Here is an 11,411-nt window from a genome sequence, read left to right on the forward strand (position 1 = left end):
CCCCTTTGGCAGTAGGAAACACATAGACTATTATGGAGATTGATTTTGGAATTTAGATGCACTGTTATCAATTGTGCTTAGCCGTACATATTCATATCCTTGAAGATGTATCATGGAGGTGTTGCAACCTAGAAGACACAAATTTAACTAACAGGTTAACCGTACGAGTCAAAGATTAAAAAGCAATAATATTCCAAGTAGAGGCTCTGATAGTGGCTAGAATTTTTTTATTAATATTAATTTTAATGAAAATTTACAGACTTTGGATTTCCATTCATTCATTGTTGCACTTTTCTCCCTGCCCGCCCCTCCCCTGTAATTAGTTTTTCTCTTTGAAAGGTAAAAGAAAAAATTCTTTCATTGTTATATAATCCCTCCCCCCAAGTCCACTCCACTATGCAGCCTTTGTTCTGGACTCCTGTCATGACAATAATACCTAATCATATATCCCTTTTATACAGTTCTCTCTCTCATCTGTTTCGATGCAGTATACTTTACTTATCCCCTCTTTTTCAGTCTCCCCCCAACCTTTATGTCAGTCCCATTTTACAGTGGTGGCACTATGCAGCATTTGTCCTTTTGTGACTCAGTCACAGAAGACATTCTTATGGCCCAGGAATACTTGACATACTTCCCTGACCCCCATCCATGTTGGGACTGGTGTTTCCCATCTTGCTCTGTTTACATAACTGGGGAGAGAGACATATTCCCTCATGACTGCCGGATTGCCCCTGGAGGACTAGCTCTCAGGTTACTCTGCTACCCGTTGGCTGCATGACCCTAAGTAGTCCAGTTAACCCCGTCTAGTCCAGTGAACAGATACGCCTTCCTTTATAATAGGAGACAGATTGCTCTTCCTTACCTCACAGGAGAATTCTGAGGATCTAATGAGCCAGTACAAGTCAAGTCTTTCGGAATGTGTAAAGCCCATGGAAACTTAAGAGATTATTATCACTGTGATGTGAGTCATTTATCATCTCCTTCCCTAAGTGACAGCTCGGCGGGAGAGCAGCTTTGCCGTTGGGGAGGGTGGAGAAGTGATGGTAGAGACAGTTGTGGAGTGGGGGTTAGGGAACCAGGGAAGCCGGAGGGGAGGGTGAGTATAAAGTCTTACAGCTTCAGACTGGTGTTCAGCAAACTGTATACACCAGTTCAGGTGCTATTTCCTGTCACAATTCAGCAACAACACACAGTTTTACAGGCATTTCCCCCCCGTCACACCAGCCATGTTATTAGTCACCAAAGAGTTGATTCTGGGTCGTGATGGTCCTGTGGGTGCAAAGCAGAGTTGGCCCATGAGATCTTCAATTCTGTCATCTTTCAGAAGTAGGTCACCAAGGCTGTTTCGCAGGATGTGTCTAGGTGTGTTCGAATGGCCAATTTTTCACCTCGTGGTTGATTATTTTAACTACTTGAAAATGTGAGTTTTCTAGCTAGTAGTTGATTATTCAAATCCTTGCCATCCAAGGATTCTGGATCTCCCGTACCTGGTGGAATTCGTGCCTTTCATATGAGAGACACAGGTTTGATTCTTGGTCAGTGAATCTCATGTCTATCCAGATTTCAGATGCATAGAAAACAAGTGAAAAAAAAAATCAGATGCACCTTAGTCTTCAAACTGACATCATTGCTCCTCAATGATTTGGGACAATCCCTAACTGTACACTTTCCCAATGAAATATGTTTCCTGACCCCCTGATTGCTTTTACCAAGTGTGTTGATTGTGGATCAGAGTAAGGTGAAATTATTGACAATTTCAATCTTTTCTCCATCTTTCATGGACCTGTTGGTCCAGTGGTGAGAATTTTTGGTGCTAAATATCTAGGAGTGCTTAAAACCCAAGCTGTTTCCAGCATGATTTCTCTTCCCTTTCTCCCTCCCTTATCTTACCCTCTGTTTGACTAGAAGATTTGTTGAAAATAGGAGGAGTTACATATTCAGACAGAAGACTTTAGAAGAATTCTGCTCAATTAATAAAAGGGACAAGTAGCAGTGACCACAGCAGATTTGACGGGTGCAGGGCCCAACGTGCAAAGTGTCGGCAGCAGAGATTGAGAATATAGAACTTGCTTTGAAAATATGAAAGAGGTGAAAAACTTACAACACAAATAGATGGTCCCTGGTGTTCCATGGTCCCCCCACATTGCCCCCGCACCCCCCTTCCTCCTACCACAGACTCAGAATTCAAATTTCAGGAGCTGAGGTGATCGTGTGGCGAGTATGTAAGGGGGAACAATTGGTCTTCAAGGAAAAGGTCAAAAACATACTTAGAGAGCAATGATGGAAAGACTCCAGTGGTCATAATGGCCTCTGGGGGTCAATGCAGAGTTAATTTTCCTTCTCTTGATGGTATTCTTGGGTTGGGTTTTTGGTTTTGTGTTTTTTTTCCCCTGTCAGGAAATGCTCAGACCTGGTCCCTTCCTTTGTGTTCTTTACCAAAAAGTGCACTCGGCAATTTTTGTTCAAGGCCAAAAGCCATGCTACGCGCACCACCCTGTCCTTGCAGGAGAAGGTCGCCCTGAAAGTCTAGTTTCCTAGGCTCATGGCTTTGCTCTCATGCTTGACCCTCCTGTTTCCCTCACACTCTTACTCAGCCTTCAACACAGTCTGTTGGCCCTATTACTGTCACTGACAGCCAGGATTTGAGCCCTTTCTCGTCGTTGCTGGAGTCTCTGGCTGGTGGTCTCGAGTAGACTCAACAGCCGCTGGCTTGGCCCTGCGTTTCCCACTGTCCCCTGGCTCAAGCACCATCCTCTCTCCGCTGCATTGTGGGAATAGCATTACCCCTGGATGACTTCCGTCTAATCCACTAATGCTCTGACACACGGGTCTCCCCTTTCTGGAAGCCAGCCTTACTCTGATCCCACGCTTTGCTGCGAACTCTTCCTTTGTATCTTCATTTGCTCTCCATTTATTTAAAGTTTGTTGTAGAAAATCACCTTCTTAGTGAGCTCTTGAATTTCCTCCTAACATTTCCCCTTCCACTTCTCTGATTTCTTTTGAATCTTAGCACTTGCCGCGATCTTCCATGAAGGCTGTAGGTGTTGTCTGAGGAGGTACAGCCGAGTTTCCAGTGGTTAAAGTAATAACCCACTCGTAATAAGCTCTCGATATATGTGGAATGAACGCATGGAACACCGAACTGTGTATGTAAATATGTGCATTTCTTCAGAGTCAGTTTTGATTTTTGGCGGTGGCCACCAGGGACACAATTTATCCCAACTCAAAAAAATATTTCCGCAGTCCCAGATGCTAATCCTTTTATCTCTTGGTGAGAAGCGTTACCATCACCCAGCAGGCAGCTCATTACCATCAAGTGTCACTGAAGTTATGTCCCTGCCTGGTGAACTCGTGTGCATCACTCCGTGGCGCTTTCAGTGGTTGGCATTTGGGGCATTTGAGTGCCAAGCCTTTCTTCTGCAGTGCCTCTGGATAGACTTGAACCTCTAACCCTTGCTGTTAGTAGCCATCATCCAGGGACTCAAATTAGGAGGCAGAGGCAGCATAGTCTTCCTAGTACTTGTTAAACTTTGTTCTCTTTCCTTTCTTTTATTGCTAGTTGCCTTTTTTCTTTCTTTTTTAGAGGAGGATGTGTGGAGGGGGTGGCCTGAACGTATTTCACTCTTTTGCTTGTAGAGGACAGAGAGCTAGCAGCTGCTCTGAGGAGAATTAGTGCGCACAAGGCTAGAAGCAAAGGCCAGGAAAGCCGTGGTCATCACCGGGAAGTCAGTGTCCGCTTGGCTCTCCCTCCCAGGGGAACCTTCCGAGAGAATAGAGATCGGAAATCAATACCCACTGAGGTGGCAGAATGTGAATTCCCACAGCTCTTTTAAGGCTCGTGGTATAAGGATAATAAACACCCCTTGTGTTTCATTATCCACACTGAGTGTTTTCTTGGGCTCGCTCATCAATTTCAAGAGACAGTTTCTGTTAAGAGTGTGTGTGTGTGTGTGTGTGTGTGTGTGTGTGTGTGTGTGTGTGCGCGCGCGCGTGCACGTGTGTTTGTGCTCCTTCCAAGCCCAAGCCCCTTGACTCAGGACAGTTGGAAGGAAAAGGTCTGGGTGGAAATCACAGCATTTTAGGACCTTGGACAATCACTTCTTCTCTTTGGCTCTGCTTTTTTATATTTTTAGATGAAGCTCTTCAATAAGTCCCTTGTTTCTTTTGGAGTCCTGGAGTAGGTCAGATGGTTAGTATACCGACGTGTTAACTGAAAATGGGAGCTCTGGTAGCCTAGTAGTGAGTTGTGCTGCCAACTCAAAAGGTTTGAATCCACCAGCTGCTCCAAGGGAGAAAGATGGGTTAGTCACCTCCCATGCTATTTATAGCCTCTGAAAAGCTGCTGGGGGGCCAGCTTCAAGGCAGTTCCAACTCAGCAGCACACAACGACAACATTAACTGAAGTCCTGGAAGTTTGTATCTACTCAGAGGTGCCTCACAAGTCACCGAGAGCCCTACGGAGCACAGGTCTACTTTGACACACAAGGGGTCCCCGTGAGTTGGTGTCGGCCTCATGATAACTGGGGTTTTGGTATAAAACCTTCAGTCTTGATGTTTTGTGAGGATGTGCAGTGGAATGGCCAACAATGGTCCTTGGAAGTAGATGGTACTGGGTGCAATGACCCTTGTACTTCCCAGGCTCCTGGTGCTACCGTGCAGGGGCACAAGAGGATAGCACTTCCAGGTCTGCCCACTGCGTCTTCCCACCTGGTGAGTTTCAGGGAGAAGATTGTTTGGATGGTCAGAGCCTAATTGCTGAGCCTCCTTTCCCTTCATTTCCACTGGCTTCCTGTTTTACATCCTAGGACCACACACATTTTATGGAGACAGGCACCCTGTCAGCCTGTATGGTTTAGGAAACAACTTAAGACTAAGGCTGTTTAGAGCACATCTTTATGCAACTAATTTATACCTGGCAGTGCAAATGATCCTAGTTAATGATCCAGGGAGGGGAGACTGCCTGAACGTTCTCTAAAGGCAGACTCAGAACTGTTCTCTACCTTTTACTATGTGGAAGGTATGACTAAAAATATTCTTCTTGTTGTTGTTGAGTGCCATTGAGTCAAGAACAAGTCATAGCGACCCTGTGGACATCGGATCTGAAGCACGTCCTGTCCTGTTCCATCCTCATCAGGCCTGAAATACTTGATCCCGTTGCTGTAATCAGTCTGGTAGTCTATCTCATTGAGGAGTTTCCTCTTTCAGTGACCCTCCAGCTTTTCAAGCATGATATAATTTCCCAAGGAATAGCCTTTCCTGACAACATGGCCACAGGATGTGTAATGAAGCTTTACCGTACTCTGGTTACACTTTCTCCAAGACATATCTATTTGTTCTGTTAGCAGTCCACACATGCAGTACTCTTCTTCCACACCAAAACTCAAAGACATTGATCTTCCTTCTCTCATCCTTATTTATCATCTAGCTTTCAGGTGATGCCGTAATAGGTGACTGAGAAGACTATGGTTTTAATCAGGCACACCTTAGTCTCTCAGATGACACCATTGCTCTTCAATACTTTGACTTTTTATACTACTCACTAAAATAAGATTGTTTTAACATGGATCTCCTCCTTTCTGTTTATATGGACTGTTACAGGTTTAAAGGAATACTGTGTTTTGAAAGAAACAGAAGGAAGCAAGAACACAGACAAAAATTGCTTTTACAAACTTTGAAATTTGGTGTATTTGGTGGGCTGTCTATGTTAGAATGGAATAGTCTGGAGCATAGTGGATAATACCATTGAAGGGGCATAGGCTCTGATGAAGAGTAAAGGTTATGGGAAGGCCCAGGCTGCACTTATGTTATCTAAACTGAGGAAGCTTGGACAACTTTCAGAAATACTATTCATTATTTAGTCTCTTGGGACATAGAAAAGCCTAGAACATCACACAATGGTCCATGAATGGGGCCTTTCTGCCAGGTTATGAAACTGATCCTGTTGAATGTTTTGAATTGAATTCCTTGTGACAAATTTAAAGGGTTTTCTTTAGACACAAAGGGAGAAACATCAGCACTAAGAGACCCAGTCAACATCAGCATAGAACACCAGTGAAAGGTATACAGTCAACACACCAGCAAAAGGAGAGACGAGACCAGCACGAAGGGGCCTCGTGACTGCCGGCACAGGAGGACATGGTCACCGTCAGCACAGAGGAAGAACCAGCACTGGCATTGAGCAGACGGTGGGCGCCACTCAGAGAGGCACGGTCAACATCAGCACAAGGAGCCAGCTGCCTTCAGTCTGTTTCTCTTCTTTCACACATTTTCTTGCTCTGGTGGCAAGAAACTGCACTGCAATCCTGAAGGCACGCTGTTCGAATCCACCAGCTGCTCCGTGGGAGAAGGATGGGCGATCTCCTCCCGTGTGATTAACTGCCTCTGAAAACCCACTGGAGGGTCAGCTATGGGTCGGTTCCAACTCGATGGTATTCAACCCAACAACAACAATTCTAATCTAGGGTTGTTTTTGTTTTTCTTAAGTTCTTTTCATTGTGGGGAGCTCTGGCGATGTAGTCCCTAGGAGTAATGCGGACCCCAAAGCAGCACCCCTCTGGAGGCTCCAATCCACCAGTGGGTAAGTCTCCTTAGGAGGAAGAAGAGCAGTATTCCCCTGTCATTACGGCCTCCACGAAACCTCGGCAGGGTCACCTGTGACTTGCTCCCAACTCCGTGGCAATGAGGAGCTGAGGCTTTTATCTGTTGGTTCTCGTTCTTCCTCTCTTTCTGCTCCTCTCCCATACCTTCCTCTCGTAGGAGACCCTTGGACAGTGGTTGTCTGATGCTAGTGTGGTCCTCAGAGCTAAACAGTATCGCTTGGGATTAGACCAAGCCACAGAACAGACTGTCTTAGGAGGAGGAGCTGCGTGAAGACTCTCCTGAGAGATGGATGCAGTGGGGACAGCAAACGTGAGGTGTAACAGAGGTGTTCAGCCTTGACCTCCACAAACATTGTCTCGTCAGAGACTCGAGTGATCCTGGCTGGAGCATGAAGTCATGTCTCCAACTCCTCTTCTTTTCCTGCCCCTTCTCTCTCCTTCCTCGTTGGCAGATTCCATAGACAGGTCTAGATATTTATTCTGTCAAGATGGTACGTCTTCGTTTTGTCTCCTGTCTTGCAACAAGGAGACAAATATTGCTAAGTGGGTGGGATGCCGCTCTGTGAGAGAAAGATGGCTGTCTTCTTTCAGGCCATTCGTAGCCTCTGAAAGACCACAGGAGGAGCAGTTCGGAGTCCGTTCAGACTCAACAGCACGTAACAACAGTGACCCAGTGTTATGAAATGAAACCGGACCCGAGTGTTTTCTGGACTAAAGTCCTTGCTTTTGGAGGCTGACTGGCTGGTCTTTCTCTCATGGTGCTTCCTAGTTGGGGAGAAGGGCCAGTTTTTTTGGTTAGTAGCTGAGTACTCTCCAGTCGTGTCCCAATCCGTTGCCCTCAGCCGGTCTCACTCACAGTGACTCTGTCATATTCCAGAGGCTCTAAATCTTCACGGTGGGAAGAAACTGTCTTTCTCCCTTCTCAAAATAATTTGAGCAGAAACTCCTGAAACGTTCTATCTAGTAGTCTCATTTTAAAAATTGGAAAAGAAACTGGTGGGATTAATATTCCAAACCAAGTATATTTATCTCAATAGCTCCCAAATATTATCATTTAGTCAACACAGATATTGTCTGTGAGATTTTTGCATTCATTTGTCCTCCCACCAAGTCCCTCGTGCAGTCTTTGAAAATCCACAGTGTGTATACAGAGACACATTGCAGTCCAGACAAGTCACATTTCAGGTGTCCAACAGACGTAGGTGGTGGCGGCTGCTCTGGTGACAGCACACCTCTGGTCTGTTTACCCGAAGGATTTATCTTTTTCACTTGATGCCCATAATATATTGAGATGGACGCAGACAATGGCTTATTTACTCTAGCCACGTAGGGGCACCCTTCTCCAGGTGTCCAGGATACACGATTTAAAATGCATGTCACAGAAAGGATCTGCTTCAAGAGTTAAAGTACATGCACTGAGGGGAACACAGCACCGGGTCAGAGTTTGTGGTTGATATTTATCATGCGGGTTCCCTAGATGGGGCCATTTGTGAAAAGAGATGTGGCTAGTAGAAATATTTGATCAGGAATAGTATGACGTAATGAGATGAATTCTTGACCTCAGGTCAAGAGGCTGGACTGTATGCAGTTGAGACCCTAACCTGGGAAATGGAGGCCATAAACTCAGTCTTACACCTGGCCAGTTGTGTCAGTAGGCCTTTTATGCCCATTTTCTTATCCAGTTCCCAGCATAAATCCAATGGGGAGGTGGAAAACATTCCCAGTTAGTTTAGAGAAGAAGAAAACAGATCTGAAGAGGTAGAGTGACTGTTTCTGGCTTGTTGTGGGGTCAGTGAAAACTTGGCTCTGTCTCATTCCAAAGCTGTGTCCTTTACATTATAATCCATATGCATGGCGCATGGTAGGGTGTGTCTACTGTGCATCAGAGTTCACCCTGAGAAACAGGACCAACACACACACACACCCATACACACACACCCATACACCCATGAACACAAAGTTGGGTTTCACCTTCTACAGATTCTGACCTTACAAATTCTACTTGCTGAAACTGATTTACAACTCCCAAACTACACACTGGCAGTGCTTTCGTGGGTACCGAAGGCACAGGCACAGTCATGAGAGTTGTGAAGCCCTGCCTGGCACCTTCCTAGGTGGTGCTGATCGCAGGTCGAAGTAGTGCTCTGCCTTCCTTCTCACCTCTCCCACCAGCGCTGTGATCTGTGGCTCGATTGAAGGCCATTTCCCCTTGCTTCATTTTTGTGGGTTTGCCTCTGTGGGTGATGGTGGTAGTAGTGGTGGAGAGCTGGTTGTTATTGGCTCCCAGCGATTGTGAGGAAATGATGTCCATTGTTGCTGACCGTAAGAAGGCTGTGAATTGCCTGATGGAGAAAATGCACGTGTTAGATAAGTTGGGCCTTGCATGAGTTGTAGTTGCCCTGGCTGTGAGGTCAGTGTTACTTAGTCGTATTAGTCAACCTATGTACACTCTAGAAACTCACGTAAAAGATTATGCATTCACCAATTGATGAAAACATTGCACCCAGAGGCTCCCAGGAACCTAGCCCAGTAATGAGCAATTCCCCAGAGAAAATGGCTCAGTCTCCACTTCAGTGTTTGTGGCAACTACTGTGAAAATGAGAATTGACAGCTTCGATTTGCTGGGCTCTACCAGTCAACACTCTTGGTACCAGCAGCAAGGAAAATAAAAGACGAATTGCATTGAGAAAGTCTGTTGTCAGAGACCTCTCCAAAGTACTGAAGAGCAATGATGTCAGTCTGGAGACTAAGGTGCATGTGATATAGGCCATGGTCTTTGCAATCACTTTTGCAATCAGAGAGCTAGACAACGACTAGAGATGATAGAAGGAGAGTTGGTTCCTTTAAACTGTGGTTCTGGAGAAGAGTATTGAATATACCATGGCCTGCTAGGAGAACAAACAAGTTAGTCCTGGAGAGGGTAAAACCAGGCTGCTCCTTGGAGCCAAGGATTCTGAGGCTTCATCTGACATACTTTGGACATGTTGCAAGGAGGGTCCAGTCCTTGGGGAGGGATGTCATGCTTGGTAGGGTGGAGGGACAGCACAGGGGAGGAAGACCCTTGATGTGATAGATTGATTCAGTGATTGGGGTAATGGGGATAGGCATGTCTGAGACAGTAAGATTGGCAAGGGATAGAACAGGGTTTAGGGCTGTTGTACATAGAGTTGCTATGAGTCACAGGCGACTCAATGGCACATAATAACAACAACAACATTCACGTCTATAATACACAGCTCCTACCTGCTTGTTAATGGAGGCTTGAGTATTACTATGATGGTGAACAGATGTCAGAGGGAGCTTCAAATTCCGATGGGCTAGAGGGAAAAGGCAGGACATGGAGTTTCAAAAACTAGCCCCTGAAAGGAACACAGCTCCAAGGTCCCCGTGAGCAGCTGCTCCCCAGCTGGCACAGGGCCCGGCCGTGTTTTATCCACTGCGCTGAGAATCATCACCGAGAGCTGGGGCCAACTCCTGACAACAGCACTGGTGTTACTTGTTACGGAGGAGTGGCTTGTGCAGTTGTGGGTCTCTTAAGCAGTCTCTGTAAAGACGGGTTTCTACTTATGGTGCTGGAGCTTGAAGTCCACAGAGCAGTTAGAACGGAGGAGGGGACAGCGGGCTAGAACCCACAATCGCTGCCTCTGACTGGGTCTGGCTTGCCCCCTCCTGCTGAGAATTTGCATTTCCGCCCGATATATATTGAATAAGAATGTCCGTGTTAACAAGCTCCCCAGACAATTCTTACAAATCTTCTGGATCTTGTTGAAACATAGAGTCTGAGTTAAAAAGGCTGGGGTGGATATGCAAATTATCAGCTGAGGTCAAACTGAAATGAACAACTTCAAAATCCAGCTTTGGTGATAAAAAAAAAAATCATTTGAAAACCGGGAAGCCTCTTTATGGAGTCAGAAACACACACAGTGAGTCAGAGAAACGTAAGCAGACCCTGGAAGGTGGAGTGCGTCCTCTCTGTGGTGCCCATTAACGGACTCAGCTCATCAGCGACAGCGTGGACGGTTCTGTAACAGAGTGTGTGTGTCACCTCACTCAAGCCTACCTTTTTTTCCCCCCCAAAAATTTTTCTCTCTGGCTGACTTTGACATCAAACATGAGAAAATATTTCTGCTGTGTGGTTCGACTTAACACAGGCGCTGCATCATGAAGCTGTCACATGTGTGTGCAGGGAATCGTTCTTAAATGAATGACCACTGCGCTGTCCCTCCGGCTGGTCGCTGGGCATCAGAACACAGTAACTCTGCTCTCTTTGGACAAGCAAAACCATCTAGAACAAGGCACTTTCACCCCTGTGCGTCTTGGTTTCCTCAATGATAAAACTTTAAGAATAACTGCTTGTTTCTTAAGACATTTTAAGAGGACAGGCTAAGAAGAACAGAGTGAAAGTTATCTTCAGCATTATAAAGCAGAAAGCAAACTTTACATTAAGACTGTCCATTATTTTATTGCTATCATTATCATGCTAATACTTCAGCTTCTAAATCTATCACATGGAGAAAAGAATTCTGCCAGGAAGGTGACAATAGATAAAGAACATGGAAGTTCTATTAGCTATCCCATGGCATATTCTTATTTTTTTTTTAATCTTAATGTAAAACAAAATGTATTTAAGGCACATTTGATGTGTGGGTTTGCAACACACTTTCTAGGCTCCCCTGGCATGTTCTTGAAAGGCAGGAATGAGTTGTCATTCCACTCGGACGCACGCTCACGTCGTGATTTCTCAGACGCACGCTCACGTCGTGATTTCTCAGACGCACGCTCACGTCGTGATTTCTCAGACGCACGCTCACG

General features: G+C 45.6%; 1 protein-coding gene across 1 annotated transcript in view; it reads right to left on the bottom strand.

The window, feature by feature from the left end:
* The window catches only part of LOC102851043 (follicle-stimulating hormone receptor-like), a 379,630-nt gene that overhangs the window by 103,672 nt on the left and 264,547 nt on the right, over nt 1-11,411 (bottom strand). The gene's annotated exons all lie outside the window — the stretch shown is intronic.

This window comes from Elephantulus edwardii, unplaced genomic scaffold, assembly GCF_000299155.1.
Source record: "Elephantulus edwardii isolate Elephantulus edwardi_28Jun2011 unplaced genomic scaffold, EleEdw1.0 scaffold00011, whole genome shotgun sequence".
NCBI classification, from domain to species: Eukaryota; Metazoa; Chordata; class Mammalia; order Macroscelidea; family Macroscelididae; genus Elephantulus; species Elephantulus edwardii.